This window comes from Nicotiana tomentosiformis, chromosome 11 (genome assembly GCF_000390325.3).
Source record: "Nicotiana tomentosiformis chromosome 11, ASM39032v3, whole genome shotgun sequence".
NCBI lineage: Eukaryota > Viridiplantae > Streptophyta > Magnoliopsida > Solanales > Solanaceae > Nicotiana > Nicotiana tomentosiformis.
The window spans coordinates 92,676,619-92,693,866 of NC_090822.1; the positions used below are offsets into that span (position 1 = coordinate 92,676,619).

General features: G+C 35.6%; 1 long non-coding RNA gene across 1 annotated transcript; it reads left to right on the top strand.

Moving 5' to 3' along the window:
- The first annotated feature begins 7,362 nt into the window (after positions 1-7,362).
- LOC138900712 (uncharacterized) lies at positions 7,363-8,405 on the top strand. Its single transcript, XR_011411909.1, has 3 exons — positions 7,363-7,530; positions 7,655-7,839; positions 8,303-8,405. It is a non-coding gene; the product is annotated as an uncharacterized lncRNA (long non-coding RNA).
- Positions 8,406-17,248: the final 8,843 nt, after the last annotated feature.

Consider the following 17,248-nt stretch of genomic DNA (forward strand, 5'->3'; position numbering starts at 1 on the left):
GATTTGGGTTTTCACTGAGATACTTGAAAAGAAATGCCTATTTTTTTAGAACTATGAACGAACTGAGCCTTTTATTTAGGAGATACCCTTTTGTTATTGTACTATGCAGTTATGAACTGTGGTGGAATATTGGTGTTGTACCCGACCTTGTTGTTAGCTCATCACTACTTTCAACCTAAGGTTAGGTTTGTTACTTATTGAGTACATGTGGTCGGTTGTACTCATATTACACTTCTGCACCTTGCATGCAGATATTGACTGTTGATGTTGTTGTGTTCGATGGGAGCTGGATTGAATATGTACCTGCGTCCCGGTTGTAGCTGCCTCTTGTTCGTGGCAACTTTAGATCTATAAAACTATGTTTATGTATTTTTCAAATAGACTAAGTATTTATTTTATTTCAGCTTTGTAAACTCTATTATTAGAAGCTCATGATTTGTACTACCAGTTTTTGGGAAATGTATCAGATTCAGATAATTTCTTTACTTAATTACTTTATTGATTGTTATTGGAATTGGTTAGTGGTTAACTGGCTTACCTAGCGGGTTGGGTTAGGTGCCATCACGACTAGTTGAATTTTGGCTCGTGACATTTACAATACAACACAAGAGCATAAAATGAATATAATCGTTACCATTTCTCAATTAACTTGCCCCAAAGTTCAAAGTGTCAAGGCTTGGCCTATTATACATACGTTTATTTCATATTTAAATTAAATTATAACTTTGATTAGCTAAGCCAGCATAATGAGTTCAAATAATTTAAATATTACAGAATAAGATCCTGGGTCTACTCGGACATAAAAATGGTATAGCTACGTACGGACTCTCGTCACCTCGTGCGTATGTAGCACCCACAACTAGTTGCACATAACAATAAATATCACTTAAGGATAATTTCCCCTTACAGAGTTAGACAGGAGACTAACCTCACTTTGAAGTTCCAAAACCGACACCAACGCCTCTGTAATATTTCAAATCAAAGCCCATCGATCCAAAACTATTCAAACGACGTGCAAACCAGTCAAACTATATTCTAATATCCATAATTAATCATTTTAAATAATTTCTCAACTCCGCTCGAAAACTCTATAAAAATTAACCCTCGGGCCCACGTGCTCGAATTACAAAAATCTTCGAAGATAAACTTCACCCATAACACCACGAACTCAAATATATGATTTATTCCAAATTACATGTCCAATTTCGGGGTAAAAATAAAATTTTTATCAATTCTAGGTTTTCTCACCAAATTCCCACAATTTTTCCTACATTTTCTTCTTTGAATCCACATATAAACCTTACATTTAGCTCACAATAAGTGGAAAATTACATACTTTATGTTACATGATGAAAACTCCTCAAAGTTGCCCAAGAACCGAGCTCAAAAAATCAAAAACGAAGTGGGAAAAAAGACCAAGTTCGACCCTTTAATAATCTGCCCAGTTTCGCTTCTGCGGCCAATTATCCGCACCTGCGGACCCACTTCTGCAATTAAGCCTCCGCTCCTTCAGAATTCACTTATCCAGCGTGCCTCCGCTTCTGCGACCCTTGACCCACATCTGCGCAATCGCAGGTGCGGAATTCACCATCGCACATGTGAGCATTCTGCTCCTGCGCCCCTAACGTCGCATCTGCGTCCACGCATGTGGGGGAAATGATCTCGCACCTGCGACCTCTACTCACCTCCTCCTCTCCCGCTTCTGCGGCCCTCATCCCGGTTCTCGGGGCTCGCAGCTGCGGTGCCTACTCCGCAGATGTGTTTACACCAACAGTTGCAAATCTTCAGCAACTCTTCAACTTCAAACATTATTCCGAAAATCTTCCGAAATCAACCCGAGGCCCCCAGGACCTCAGCAAAACATACCAACGGGTCCTAAAATACAATACGAACTTAGTCGAGCTCTCAAATCACCTCAAACAACATCAAAACAGGAATCACACATAGATTCAATCCTAATGAACTTTGAAACTTTCAATTTCTACAACCGACGCCGAAACCTATCAAATCACATCTGATTGACCCCAAATTTTGCTCACAAGTCACAAATGACACCACAGACCTATTCCAAATTCCGGAATCGGAATTCGACCCTGATATAAAAAAGTTCACTCCCGATCAAACTTTCCTAAAAATTCAACTTTCGTCATTTTAAGCCTAATTCCAACCACAGACCTCTAAATCACAATCCGGACATGCTCCTAAGACCAAACTCACCATACGGAACTATTCTTAGGCTCGGAATACCAAACAGACGTCGATAAGAACAAAATCCATTTCATCCCAAACTTAGGAAATTCTTAAACCTTCAAAATGCCAACCTTCCGTAATAAGCGCTAAAGTATTCCCGGGCCACCCGTACATACACTCAAGTCCGAATTCATCGTACGAACCTATTGGAACTTTCAAATCTCGATTTCGAGGTTGTTTACTCAAAAGTCGAACCTTAGTCAATTCTTCCAACTCAAAACTTTTGAAATTAGAATTTTCTTTCCAAATCAATCTCAAACTTTTCAAAATTCAATTCCGACCACATGTACGAGTCACAATACCTGAAGTGAATTTACTCAAGGCCTCAAACCACGCGCTAGAGCTCAAAACGACTGGTCGGGTCGTTACAGAATCTGATTGTTCAAATTGGATGTCAAATCTGATTAACTTTTTGAGAGATATTTGAATTTATTTGGTCAAATTAGTCAAAGTCATTGTAGACACTTATTGAATTGAGTAGTGAATCAGATTTTTCCAATTGGATTATAAATCTGATTAAGTTTTTAAGAACTATTTGAATTCATTTTGTCATATTCTAGAACTGAAGACACTTATTAATTAGCTAGTGAATCTGATTGTTCAAATTGGTTAGCAAATCTGAATAACTTTTTGAGAACTATTTGAATTCATCTTTACATAATCTAAGAATGGTAGAAACTTATTGAATTAGTTAAAATACTACCACATCATTAATTTTTTTCCTGAAGACTAAATCTATTAAGAAATAAAATACTATATTTGAATTTTAGAATCTTAATCTCCAAAATGAAATAGTAAAAACATTGAGAAGATTATCGCGTATTCTTGTCAAAGTTAAAACACATGAAACACTATAAGATTTTAAATTAAGACATAATTAAGTGCCAAATGTGTATGAAATAAATGATATATTTTAATAACTTTCTCAATTAGTGTTAAATATCACTGTTTCTGCGACGCATAAAAGAAAATTCTTGCTGGTAATTGATTTTAACCTTCGTTTATTCATACTGTTGCACTTTAAAAGCCTTCTCGTCTTTATTTGATAAGTAATAATTTTGAGTTGCTGAATTTGAACTAACATAGTTTACGAGAAAACCACTTAGCGGCAAAGAGTATATATATAAACACGAGACACTACCTGATTTGCTTCTTCATTATATTCAAGCATTTAAGGGGATATCTCAGCGGTACCAGAGAAAATATTTGAACGGATAGAGACGACACTATTTTTCCTTTTCATCTATCTCAAATTTTTACAGGAATAGCTCCGCAGTCGAGAAGAGTCATATAAGGACGATAGAGACGCCACAAATTTGCCTTTCAACGTAATTCAATCCATTTTTGCTAGTCATTTTTTCACAATGAAAGACACTGATTATGTGCTGGTGAGTTTGATTATTACCAAATCTAATTTTGTCATATCATTTTTCCCTTTTTGCCCCTTGAGTTTTGCACCTATAAATGATGGTTCAATCTAGCAAATGATACTGTGCTTTATGGCGAGCAATACTAGTTCAGGTCTGCAATTTTATTTTTTGGGGTTTCTTTTCTATTTTTGTCTTGGTTCTGAATCTATGAACCATCTCTTATAAATTTTGGAAGATGAGTCACAAGATTAACATAGGCTTGTTTTCGTTTTTCTTTCTTCTTCAGACATGATTTTGAAACCATTTTGTTTAATTCTTTTATTTGTCAATTGGATTAGAACATAACACGTACTGATACACATACACATACAATGGCTAAAAATTATATATATGGTTTATCTTGGTTTAGAATTTATTTTGGTCCTACTTTTTGCCTCCTTGCCTTTGTAGTAGAATTAATTTTCCTTTTTAATGTTCAATTCTAGATTTTGATTTGAAAGGAACACGTATCAATGTTTTAATGTTTTTTTGAGTTGCCAAATTTTTGTAAGAGTATATGCTAGATCTATGTTTGATACGCAAACCAGAACGATAATTGAAAAAATGAATTTTCTCACTTTTTGATCCATAATCTCTACCAACAAATTACAAGGTAGGGGTAAGATTTGCATACACCCCACACTCCCTAGACCCCACTTATGAGATTATACTGGGTATGCTATTCTTGTAATCTATACCAGGGAATAGAATTATTAATTTTTTTCAAAAGAAAGAAAACCCCAAGAATTTTTGTTTCACATGATTATATAATTGGTGAAAAATAATATATATATATATATATATATATATATATATATATATATATATATATATAATATATATATATATATATATATATATATATGGTAAGTTCCAAATCTGCTTTATTTTCGAGTAGAAAGCTTCACTTAGTGGTTAATTAATTAGCCAAACTCATTCTTCATTCCCGTACTTTAATTTGTTTTCCAGCTATGAACCCATTAATATTGAGGGGATTACGATTTTACTTTGTGCGAGCATTAATTGTTAAATTTAAATAACTCGTTGATATTATCATTTGTGTTCCACAGCATATGTTCAATCTACACCCATCACAAAAGAAAAACAAAAAGGATATCAGCAAGAAGACATTACATGAAAAACAAAAACAAAAAGGTAATTTACATAGAATACAAACCTTTTTAAAAGTAATTTAATAGAATTATAACTTCTTTCGATCTTATATTGTTCGTTCCATTTGTATTATTCCTTCTTATTAATTTGGTTATATATGATTTTCAGGTGATGCTTTTGAAAGCAATATAGTTTTAGGCGAAAATAACTTATCAAAAAATTCTAATCGTGCCCTTAGAGACAATAACGTTGATAATAATTCGAACCTTCCGATGAAAGAGGGGAAAGATGTAGACTATCATGTACGACAAGGAATACCAGAGGTTACAATGTTAAACTCCAATAATATTATTGGCCTCAACCTGGTAATTCATGTCTTAATGTTTATTTATTCATGTCAACACCATACTAGAATTTAATTTTTTAATTGACTTATATACTTCAATTTAGTTTGTTTGATCCATTAATCCATACCAAGGCAAAATAAATAAATTCTTCTCCTGTTGCATTTTTTCTCAAGAAAAAAGCACAAATATCTTTTTCAATATTTCTAGAATTGGTTTTCTCAAGAAAAAAACACTAATTGGACTTTTTCATTATAGTATTTTTGTTTTTCAACTTGCACCTATTAATACCGAGGGCATATTTCACTTTATTTTCAACTATGAGCCTTTTTAATATTGAGGAAGATCTTACTTTCTATGAACATGAATGTTTGATTTTCGATAATTCATTGATCATGCTATTTATTAACACAATATTTTTTCTATCTCCAGTCACCTAACAAAAATAAAGAGGAAAGCTATAAGAGGGTGATACAGAATGAAAGACCTCTAGAACAGAATGGAAGCAAAAATGGAAAGGATCAAAAGAGCTCTTTCGAGGAGGAACTACCTGAAAAACAACAACAACAACAACAACAACAACATGAAAACATCAACGGTATTAAGGAATTTTGTATTTCACTATTGACTTATACTATTAATCTTTCTAAATATTTGGATGTATGAGACCTTCTCATTTAGTTATGCATGATTTCTAGGTGAATTTGATCTCAACATCATCACAAGTAAAGAGAGTCTCCCAAATAATTCTGATCGCACTTTAAAGGATACAAACATTGATGGTGGAGCGAAACTTCTACTGAGAGATGAAAAAGATCAAGATTACTATCGTTTGAAACAAGGAATACCAAGAAGTATAAAATTTCGTTCCATTATTGACATATATAAGGTTATTAATTCATACCATTCCTTCTATTTATTTTCTTATGTCTACACCACCACATCACAACCTACTCTTTATTAAGTAGAATCTTAACTAAGATCGTTTGACTTTTTTATCGCTAGTATGAGATGTAAAATGGTTTCAACCCATTGATCTTTATATTATTTAAGGTAGAGAAAATATTTACTTTCGGGTAATTTTGCTAAAAACTAGTCTAAGTATACCAATTAACAAAAATCTAGCCCAAGTATTTTCAACAAGTTTCTAGTATTGTTTAACAATAGTTTGTTCCTTATTTCCTTTTTATTATTTCTTTGTGAAATTTGGAGCATTATTGTACACGATTATTGAAAGTATTTACTTCTTTTTGCCTTAGAAATTTGACAATATAAAAGAATGTTAAACTTAATTACTTCAATTAGCTCATCAAGTATCCTTGCATTTCACAGTGTTCTAATAGGCTCTCATCAACTGAAGAGGAATACAATTGGAATCGTCTAAGTATTTCACAGAACAAGAAATCTGAAGTATACAATAAAGGCAAAAGAGGAAAGGACCAAGCTGGCTCTTCCAAGGAGACACTACCTGATAAACAAAAACAAAAAGCCATTCAAGGTAATTAATTAATTCTACATCTTATACTATTCATTTCATATGTATTATTTCCGTTGATTTGGTTATGTATGATTTTCAGGTGATTTTGAGAGCAACGTAGTTGCTGGTGAAGATAGCCTGGTGGATAATTCTAACCATACCATAATGAACAAAAACGATGATAATAGGTCAACACTTTCAACGAAATTTAAAAGGGATCAAAATTACCATATTGAACAGAGAATACCAAAGAGTACGATGTTCGAGTCCCTTATTAACCTCTGTGAGGTAATTGATCACTCACTTATGTCTATTTATGTTACATTATAACAGTTTTTTCAAGTTTGAACTTATTAATATTGAGGGAAAATTTTACTAGTTTCGTCCAAGTTTGAACTTATTAATATTGATGGAAGATTTTACTAGTTTATGCTAACATGAATCTTTCATTGAACATGTTTTTTATATTCCACAATATACTTTCTATCTCCAATCATTTATTAAAAAGCAAAGAGAATTTACAGGCGATACAAAACGAGAGACTTGAAGAACATAATGGGAGCAAAACAAGAGAGGGCCAACATGATTCTATCGAGGAAGAACTATTTGACCAACAACAACAAATAAAAGACATCAATGGTACATCAAGAATTTTACATTTCACAATTGACTTACATTAATTTTTTGAAACCTTGGACCTAATTAAGCACAAGGTGGAGTATTTGTGTATCATTCTCTCTTATCTAGTTACACGTGATTTTCAGGTGAATTTGAGGTCAACACAGTCACAGGTGAAGATAGATTCTCCGATAATCTTGACCATAATATCAATAGTGGCTCGAAACTTTTGACAAGAGATGAAAAAGATAAAAAATACTATATCAAGCAAGGAATTCCAAGGAGTATAAAATTCCGTTCCATGACTAACCTTTACAAGGTGATTCATACATTACGTCTATATTTTAGAAAATATTTACTTTTATTCTTAACTAAGAAATTTGACAAAATAAGAAATTATTAAACTAATTATTTATCTCATCGAGTTTTCTTGTATTCTACAGTGTACTAATAGGCTCTCACCAGTTGAAGATGAATATAATTGGAATTTCCCGATTGGAGAAAATCCAAATACAAGTATTCACTCGACAAAAGAGAATGTTGGTTGTAAGAGAAAACTGAGAGACAATCAAAAAGTCAAAGGGGAAAAGGATGTTACGACTTCTTCCACCTCCAAGATAGTAAAAATGTAAGTCTATTTTGTAATACTATAAAAGCTTTTTCCATATGAAATGTATTGATTTTTGTATGAAGATACTTTACAAAACTATTATAGTTTTCTAGATCATCAATATTCCAGTTTGGATGCCCGTAAAGGTAGATTAAATATGTAATGTATAGTACATGATAGAGGCGAGAATTATTTATGTATGATATAAGTAATTTTCAGTAATATTATAGTAAAATATTTTCCTCAGAAAGAACATATTTTACAATTTAAGGTAATTGAACGCAGAAATAATTTCATCAACTTTCTGCAAAAATATTTTAGATTGTACTTTATGAAAACGATAATTTCTTGATTGTTTAACAATGATTTTCTATTATTCTTAATTAATCTCATGTTTAATTTATATGGTAAATTTTCTGACACTTTACTAAGGTTTTCCATCAGTGTTAATTTACATTTTATTACATCACTTGATATTCAGAAGATCTGCCGACGATAGTGAGAGAGTAGGGAACACTGTGGAGAAAACGTCTTCTCCAAATTGAGATGGGCTCTATGAAGAAATGGAAGCAGCAGAAGAAAACCACAACAATTTATTAAAGTCACATTTAGCTTGAAATATTAATTTTTGCAGATCAATTAAATTTTAATCATTTCTTAGAATGCTGAGTTGTGTTCAATTCATTTTCTATTTTAGATTTAGGTCACCTTGTAAATTTAATTTGACTAGGATTCTCGCAGGGAAAATCTTAGTGAAGGAGAATTTTTGTCAAAGAAGACAATAAAATATCGCTTGTTCATTTGTTCTTTGTTAATTATCCTTTACGAAGGTTTATTTTCAATGCTAGTCTGCAAAAAGGGTGCGATCTTTTTTTAGGGGAAAAACGTTATTCATTTGGTATTTACGTCAAATCAATATATATATATATATATATATCTCGAGACTGATCTTTGAAGGTTTTGACCTTTTAGGAGACTATTTCTTAATAAAATCTAGCCTTTTTCTCTTGGAGACAACAAGAGCTGATCATTTGTTGCAATTTTTGTTATAATAAAGATTACAATATGTTCACTTGAGTGATTGATCTGATATGATCCGTCGTTTCACTTTCATATGCTTTTAATTAAGAAGTGATATGCGGAGGTGATCACGCCCAACTATGCCTTATAAAAAGGACTAAGCGGTTGCTGCAAAAATAATCCGGTTCAAGAGTCTGGAGTCGAATTCACAAGGAACTAACTTATTTGCTACAACCTTTAGTATCGCTAATGATAAGCTCAGACAATTTTAAGAGTTCAAGATTTTATTTGATAATTAACAGAAATTATTTAACTAAGGAAAAAAGGACAATAAAAACTATCAATAAGCAAGAATGAAATTGAATTCAAGGGTAAAAGAATCTAGGGTTATTGATTTCCCCAATTGTCAGATTAATTCCTGACACGTTAGCTATAATCTCGCCGTAATACTCTATAAAGATGATGAGTTCTTGCTTACCGTACTTATCTCTCGATCAATTACGATAATTTACTAGAAGCATTCTCTCGAACTACTCTAGTTGATATTTTGTACAACTCATAAATATCACACCAAAACTTCGTTATCTCTAATCCTACTTTTAAATTCAAGTAATTAATCTCTTAACTTACTCGAAAGTGGCGTTGTTCAACAACAATCTAATCAAGTGTTCTTTTTTAAGCAACACTAGACAACTAGACACGATTAATCAAGGGCCCTTTCAATTAATCACAAGAAACACATAATTGAACAATTATAGAGTAAAAACGGCTTAATTATATCAAAACATAATCAAGACTTCATCCAACAATTAGTTCCATCAACCCTAGATGACGGGTTTAGCTACTCTTACTACTATGCAAGATTACAATATAAAAAGTCATAACCAACAATGGAATTAAGAAGAAGAATATGAAAAACTCGTAGGAGAATTCTCCATCTTGCTCCTTTTGTGTTCTTGCCTCCAAAGTTCTTCTAAAAATAGAGATACCCTCTTTTTGGGCGAGCTGGGCTTTATATAGGTCAAGGTTATTCGCCTCTCAAATTACAAAATTGACCTTGGACGATTTTTCTCGGAAGCACGTGCGCGGCTACGCATCAACCGCACACTTTGTCCAGTTTCTGCCTGACATGCACGGCCCAGTGCGCGGCCGCGCATCGATCGCGCACCTGGAGGATTTTCTGCAGCATTTTTTCTTTCTTCTTTTTAAGCGCGCTAACCTCCAATTGGCTTTCAATACTCCATATTAGTTCTGAAACACTCTTTAACGTCCCATAGCCCGGAATTACTCCTGCAAAGCATAAAGTTCTAAAGCAATTTGTTATCATTTAACATTCAAATATCAATAAAGTGCAGCTAAGTTAGAGTGAAAATAGTAGCTAAACTACATAATTATAATCTAATATCAATACCTCACACTTAAACCATTACTCGTCCCCGAGCAATCAAACCACACCCTACAGAGGCCTAACCTCACTAAGTAACTTCCCTAACTCATCACACCAAGAATATTTCACATAGATTGAGCATAGTAGTATAACATCTTCACCTCAAGAGTTGACTCCCACGCACCACGCAATATTCCTAACTTACTCACTTACTCTAATGTAGAGGTCAAGAATTACCTTTTCTTCATGAATCAAGTGCTTGCTCACAATAAAAGAGACCCATTCCACAATCAATAAAATTCATGCACAATGAGGGACGTCAAAATAGGCAGAATTCACTCACCCTCAGAAACGATATTCTTATACCACAAAAGATTCTCCATAGGCTTGCCCGTAGTGTACTACTCTACTAATCGAGCTCATTCAATCTAGGATCAAGTAGGACTTTATTTGGTTGTAATGTAGTTTGCGGGTCGGGTAGGATATATTTGGATATAAGAGCGACTACACCTCCCTAAGCACTTTAATACATATACTTTAACATTCAAGTCCATACTTATGTCAAACCAACACTCCACCTTCACATCAACGTATATTACCCCGTCCTTATTTAAGCACAATTCTATTAAAAAGCCACTAAAGGAATATTATTCACCACAATACAACTATTTATTTTTTAACACAGTGCACCTTTCTCCTTATTCCATTAGTTCCACTCAAAAGCCCCACCAACCACCACACACTTTAACCTTTACAAGTTCATAACAATTCAAGTGCTCATGAGAGGTGAACAAGTTTAAATAGATGGTTAATTCAAACAAAAGGGTAAGGCTTGTAATGTGGTTGCCAAAGAAACAGGATTACAGGCTCAAAGGGGTTAACTACGATATATAACAATTAGGCGGGTGGAATTAATATATATATGGCTCAACAAAGAAATGCCTATATTACTTCCAAGACTGAACAAGACTACTATTTCGCTTTGTAAACACACTGGGCAAGTTCTAGGCATCAAATGCAGTGCACAGAATACAACAAGCCTCACACACACATGGCACAAGAGTCACTCCAGATTGGATCATCAAAACACTCTAGTCAGGGTACTTAAGCCAAGTTAAGAACATACAATTTAAGGCACTCTTACAAGAATCAATAATTGATCCTAAGCATCACACTAAAGTACGCGCTATATTCAAGGCATAACGAAGTTAAGAGATCCTATTTCCAATCCAGCCCATAGCCCAAGGGTTCTTAACTTAAAAAAAAAACTAAAAAAAAACTAACTACACCCGGTTCAAATGAAATCCTTGGAAAAGAACCGTGGCCCAAAGAAAAACCAAGGGGGAATTGATACACTCCTAACAAAAGAAAATCTTTTTCTTCGACTTGAATCCCTCAAGAAACCCGTCGAATGATATCCATCGTCGGGACAAATCGAAACTTTTGAAGATTTTTGTTTTTTTATTCAGTTAACTAACGAAACTACACTACTCTACATAACTCTATACATACAACATACATACAAAATATCCCCCACCCCATACTTAAAATGGTGGCATGTCCTCATGCCACACAAATAAAAATAAAAAAATAAAAAAAATTGCAAGGTAAAGGAAACTTCCCTGATACATCAATCTTGATCGGAGACAGTGCCGGGGTCGAGATGGCAAGCCCTCCCCAGCACACGCAGCTACGCCATTATCTTCTTCTCAGATTTTGCATTTTGGATGGCCAGTGCATCAACTCGAGTCCCCAAATCTGTGACAGAAGTGCATAACCCTGCCATATCATGTTCTAGGGCTGTCATACGCGTATCCTATCTGACCATAGATGTTCCCTCAGCCTCAACAACTTGGTCGTGTGGGGGTGACTCAGCCACAGCCTCAGCCTTAGCCTGCCCTTCATCGCCCTCCTCTGGTACATCAGACTCATCACTATTAGCTATGCCAGGTATCACAGGAACCTTCCCAATGGTCACTTTATCTGCCCGGAACTTTGGTTCTTTTTTCACTCTTCCATCCACGTTCTTGTTCTCCGGCACCCGTGTTGCTCGGCATAATCTAGTGACTAGTGAATGGAAGAAGAACCCATACCTCTGTATTGGAAAACAGATGAACATCTCGTCATGAATAACCTTAGCCACATCAAAATTGTGGCTATTCGTGAAGCACCAGATCAATACAGCTCTAGGACCATTCACCTCAGTGGTGTTGGAGGAAGGCAGCAAGCGACTATTGATGATATAAAGCCAACACTTCCCTTCAAAGGTGAGTGAGGCCGAGTGCAACTTTCGCCCCGAATTGTTCACAGATTGTTCTGAAAAACAGGTTCCAGAAGGTTGGTTCTCGGCTATACGTATCATAATAGTCCTCCTACCCACCAAATATTGGCAGTCGATACGCCCTCCTAATGGCGTCTATCGATGCATCAACACTCTTTTGTCGCATAGTGCAAATATGGTCCTCATGTTCAGAGCAGTTCGCGTAGAACTCTCGTACAACCATAAAGTTGGCCTCTTCAGGTTCTTAAAAGAAAATATCCAGCCTGCGTCAAACCAACTCCTGATACATGCTGGGGTAATCAATCTGGAGGGAAACCCTATCAACACCCCGTTCCGGTATGGGCTTCTTAGGAGCCTTCTAACTAAAACGTTCCTGGGCTGAGCTTGATATAAAGCTTGTGCTATCAAACTGAGGCACATTGGTTGAGGCCTGTGCCTGGGACGAGCCTGCATGACCACTAGAAGAGGCGCATGTGGTTCGTCTTTTCTTTGAGGGTGTCATAGTACCTGAAGAAGCTTATGAGGAATGGAGATTGGGGGTGATTGAGTAGGGAAGAGAAGGAAAGGGAGGAGAGGAGGGTTTGTTTTTTTGTTATTCAGATTTTAGGGGAGGAATAAGGGGGGGGGGGGTTCGGTTATTAGTAAGGGAGAAAAAAATTAAAATTAACTAATGAAATAACCTAAAAACGGTGTCCAGTGCGATGTCCATGCACGGTCAGTGCGCGGCCACGCACGTGGGGCAGTGGAGGTCAAAAGATGTGCGGTCCATGCGCATCCCATGTGTGTTCAGTGAGCGGTTGCGCATGTGCAACAGTAGGCGTCCAAAAGTGCGCTGTCAGTGCGCGACCGCGCACGTTTGTCCTTCGAACTTCCTCCTTTTCGCCACTTTTTACTTATCTTCGTGTGGATTTCTTCACCCCGAGTCCTTCCGTCCCGCACAATTTCATCCCTGCACACTAATAGACCTATCAATACTTTCACCGTTCAAAATCAAATATGAAAAAAAAGAAACAAAGAAACAATATTGGGTTGCCTCCCAAGAAGCGCCTGATTTAACATCGCGGCAAGACGAATTACAACAAAGCCATGGGTTGCCTCCCAAGAAGTGCCTGATTTAACGTCGCGACACGACGCAAGATTTCATGATTTCACTTCGCTCACATATTAGGGCTCTTCCAAAGACATCACAACTTTCTCCCATTTTTCTTCAACCATTCCAAGGTAGTGTTTCAGCCTTTGCCCATTCACTTTAAACCTATTTGTTCCATCTTTGGACTAAATTTCTACTGCTCCAGTTGAAAACACTTGCACAACTCTAAATGGTCCTGACCATCTAGATTTCAGCTTACCGGAAAATAATCTTAATCTCGAGTTGTATAACAACACTAGATCTCCGGGTTTGAAGTTCCGATCTAGAATGTGTTTATCATGCATCATCTTCATCCTTTCTTTGTACAATCTTGCATTCTCGAATGCATGGAACCGGAATTCCTCGAGTTCATGTAGCTATGTGACTCTACTTGTGCCTGCAGTTTCCATATCCAAGTTCAACTGCCGCAATGCCCATAAGGCTCTATTCTCAAGTTCCACCGGAAGATGGCATGCTTTTCCAAATACCAACTTGTATGGAGACATACCAATTGGAGTTTTAAATGTTGTGCAGTATGCCCATAATGCATCATCCAACTTCTTTGGCCAATCAGTCCTCGTCGCATTTACTGTTTTGGTCAGGACACTTTTGATTTACCTGTTGGACACTTCCACTTGCCCACTCGTTTGTGGGTGGTAAGGTGTGGCAACCTTATGGAGAACTCCATACTTTTCTAATAGCCTTGCGAACGCTCTATTGCAAAAATGGGTTCTACCATCACTAATTATAGCTATCGGAGTGCAAAAATGTGTGAAAATATTTTTCTTTAGAAAGCCTGTCACTCCTTTGGCGTCATTTGTTGGAAGGGCCACAACTTCAACCCATTTGGAGACATAGTCAACTGCTACCAATATGTACTTGTTACCATACGAGCTCACAAATGGTCCCATAAAATTAATCCCCCACATGTAAAACATTTCTACTTCTTGAATTGTAGTCATCAGCATCTCGTGATGGCGAGATATGTTGCTTGTCCTTTGGCACTCATCACAACTTTTCACCCCAAGTATGGGCATCCTTGAATAAAGTAGGCCAATACAAACCCGACTCCAACACCTTTGCCGCTGTCCGAATTCCTCCAAAGTTCCCACCATATGGTGAAGCATGGCAAGCCTACAAAACAAAAGATTGATCTTTCTCGGGGATACACCTCTAGATCATCTTATCTACACATACTTTAAAAAGTAAAGGTTCATCCCAGTAATAAGATCGACAATCGCAAAAGAACTTTTTCTTTTGAATCGAAGAGAGTTCATAAGGTACAATACCGCTTGCCAAATAATTAGCAATATCAGCATACCATGGCGTCTCCTCCATTACCACTACTAGTAATTGTTCATCCAGGAATGTCTCAGTTATATCTTCAACCTCAACTTTCTTTTCAGCTCCCTCCAACCTTGAAAGGTGGTCTGCCACTTGGTTATCTGTCCCTTTTCTATCGCGGATCTCCAAATCGAATTCTTGTAGCAACAGAACCGAACGAATCAATCGTGGCTTTGACTCCTTCTTTGCTATCAAGTACCTAAGTGTTGCATGGTCAGTATAAACAATCACTTTTGAACCAATCAAATAAGACCTGAATTTATCGAATGCAAACACCATAGCCAATATCTCTTTCTCAGTCACACTATAATTGAATTGTGCACCGCTTAGCATTCTGCTTGCATAGCCCTTTCGCTGCCCTAGGATTGCTCTTATAGCATAATCACTCGCGTCATACATGAGCTAAAACGGCTGCTCCCAGTTGGGTGCAACGATGATTGGTGCAGTCACCAGTCTCTTCTTTAGCTCCTCAAATGCCAACCTGCAATCATCAGAGAACACAAAGGGATGATCCTTTTCAAGGAGTTTACATAAGGGGTTAGCAATTTTAGAGAAATCTTTTATAAACCTAAGGAAACTTCTTACTGCCTTGAACGAAGTGGGTGGTGGCAACTTCTCAATCATGTAGATGTTAGCATGGTCAACCTCAATGCCTTTACTGGACACTCGATGCCCCAACACTATACCTTCTTGTACCATAAAATGGTACTTCTCCCAGTTCAGTACTAAATTTGTCTCCACACACCTTTTTAACACTCTTCTTAAATTGTGAAGACAGTCTTCGAATGAATCCCCCACCATTGAGAAATCATCCATAAAGACTTCCATAATATCCTCCACCATATCAGTGAAAATGGCTAACATACACCTCTGAAATGTAGCCGGTCCATTGCACAAGCCAAACGGCATTCTCCGAAAGGCAAAGATGCCATACAGACAAGTAAGGATGACAAGTGGGTCGGTCCAGGCCCAGGACTACGGGCCAAATGGGCCAAACGGGCTAAATGGGCCAGGACCGTTTGGCCCGGTTTTAGTGGGCCTGGGCCGGTCTTGTGGGCCGGTCCTATGATTTGGGCCCGCCAGGCCCGAGATCATTTAGCCCGCCAGGGACCGCCCCAGGACCGGATCGGTCTCTTAGCGGGCCAAATGGTCCCAACGGCTATTATTTTTTTAAATATAGTCGTTGGGCTGTCAAAAATAGCCGTTGGCTATTTATAAAATAGCCATTTAACCCCCAAAACTTTGTTTTAATCCCAAACTTTTTATAATTATACTTTTTCCCTATTTTCAACTATAAATACCCCATCATTCTTTCATATTTTCTTACAAAATCATCAATCTATCACAATCTCTCTCTAATTTTCTTCTATAATTTCTACTATTGTTTACTTTATTATTACTAAGTGTATAATATATAAGCTATATTCGATATATATATATATATATATATATATAGTTTATATATTATACATTTAGTATGTATACTATACTATACTATATATACAACTTATATAAGTTATATAAGATGTATATATAGCTTATCGAATATAACTTATATATATATATATATATATATATATACTATACACTTAGTATATATATACTTTTTAGTAGTAACATGAAATGACCAAAGTATGGTACTTTTTAGCTAGTATAAATATGGAATGATAGAAGATCAAGTTTTAGCTCAACTCAGTTTTAGTTGAAACTATAATCTGAGTTGAGCTTAAACTTGATCTTCTATCATTCCATATTTATACCAGCTAAGAAATACCATACTTTGGTCATTTCATGTTATTGCTAAAAAGTATATATATATATATATATATATATATATATATATATATATAAGTAATAAGCTATAATCGATAAGCTATATATACATCTTATATACTATATATAAGATGTATATATTGCTAGACACATGGGCTCAATAAGAGTATGTATTATATTAAGACAGGTCCCTTGCTTGAGTAAAGGTTTTAACCTTCCATACAGTCATTAAACTATATATAAAATTCAAGTATATTTCAAGTATATTTTATATATAGTTTAATGACTGTATGGAAGGTTAAAACATTTACTCAAGCAAGGGACCTGTCTTAATATAATACATACTCTTATTGAGCCCATGTGTCTAGCAATATATACATCTTATATATAGTATATAAGATGTATATATAGCTTATCGATTATAGCTTATTACTTATATATATATATATATATAACTTATATATATATATATATATATATATATACTATACAC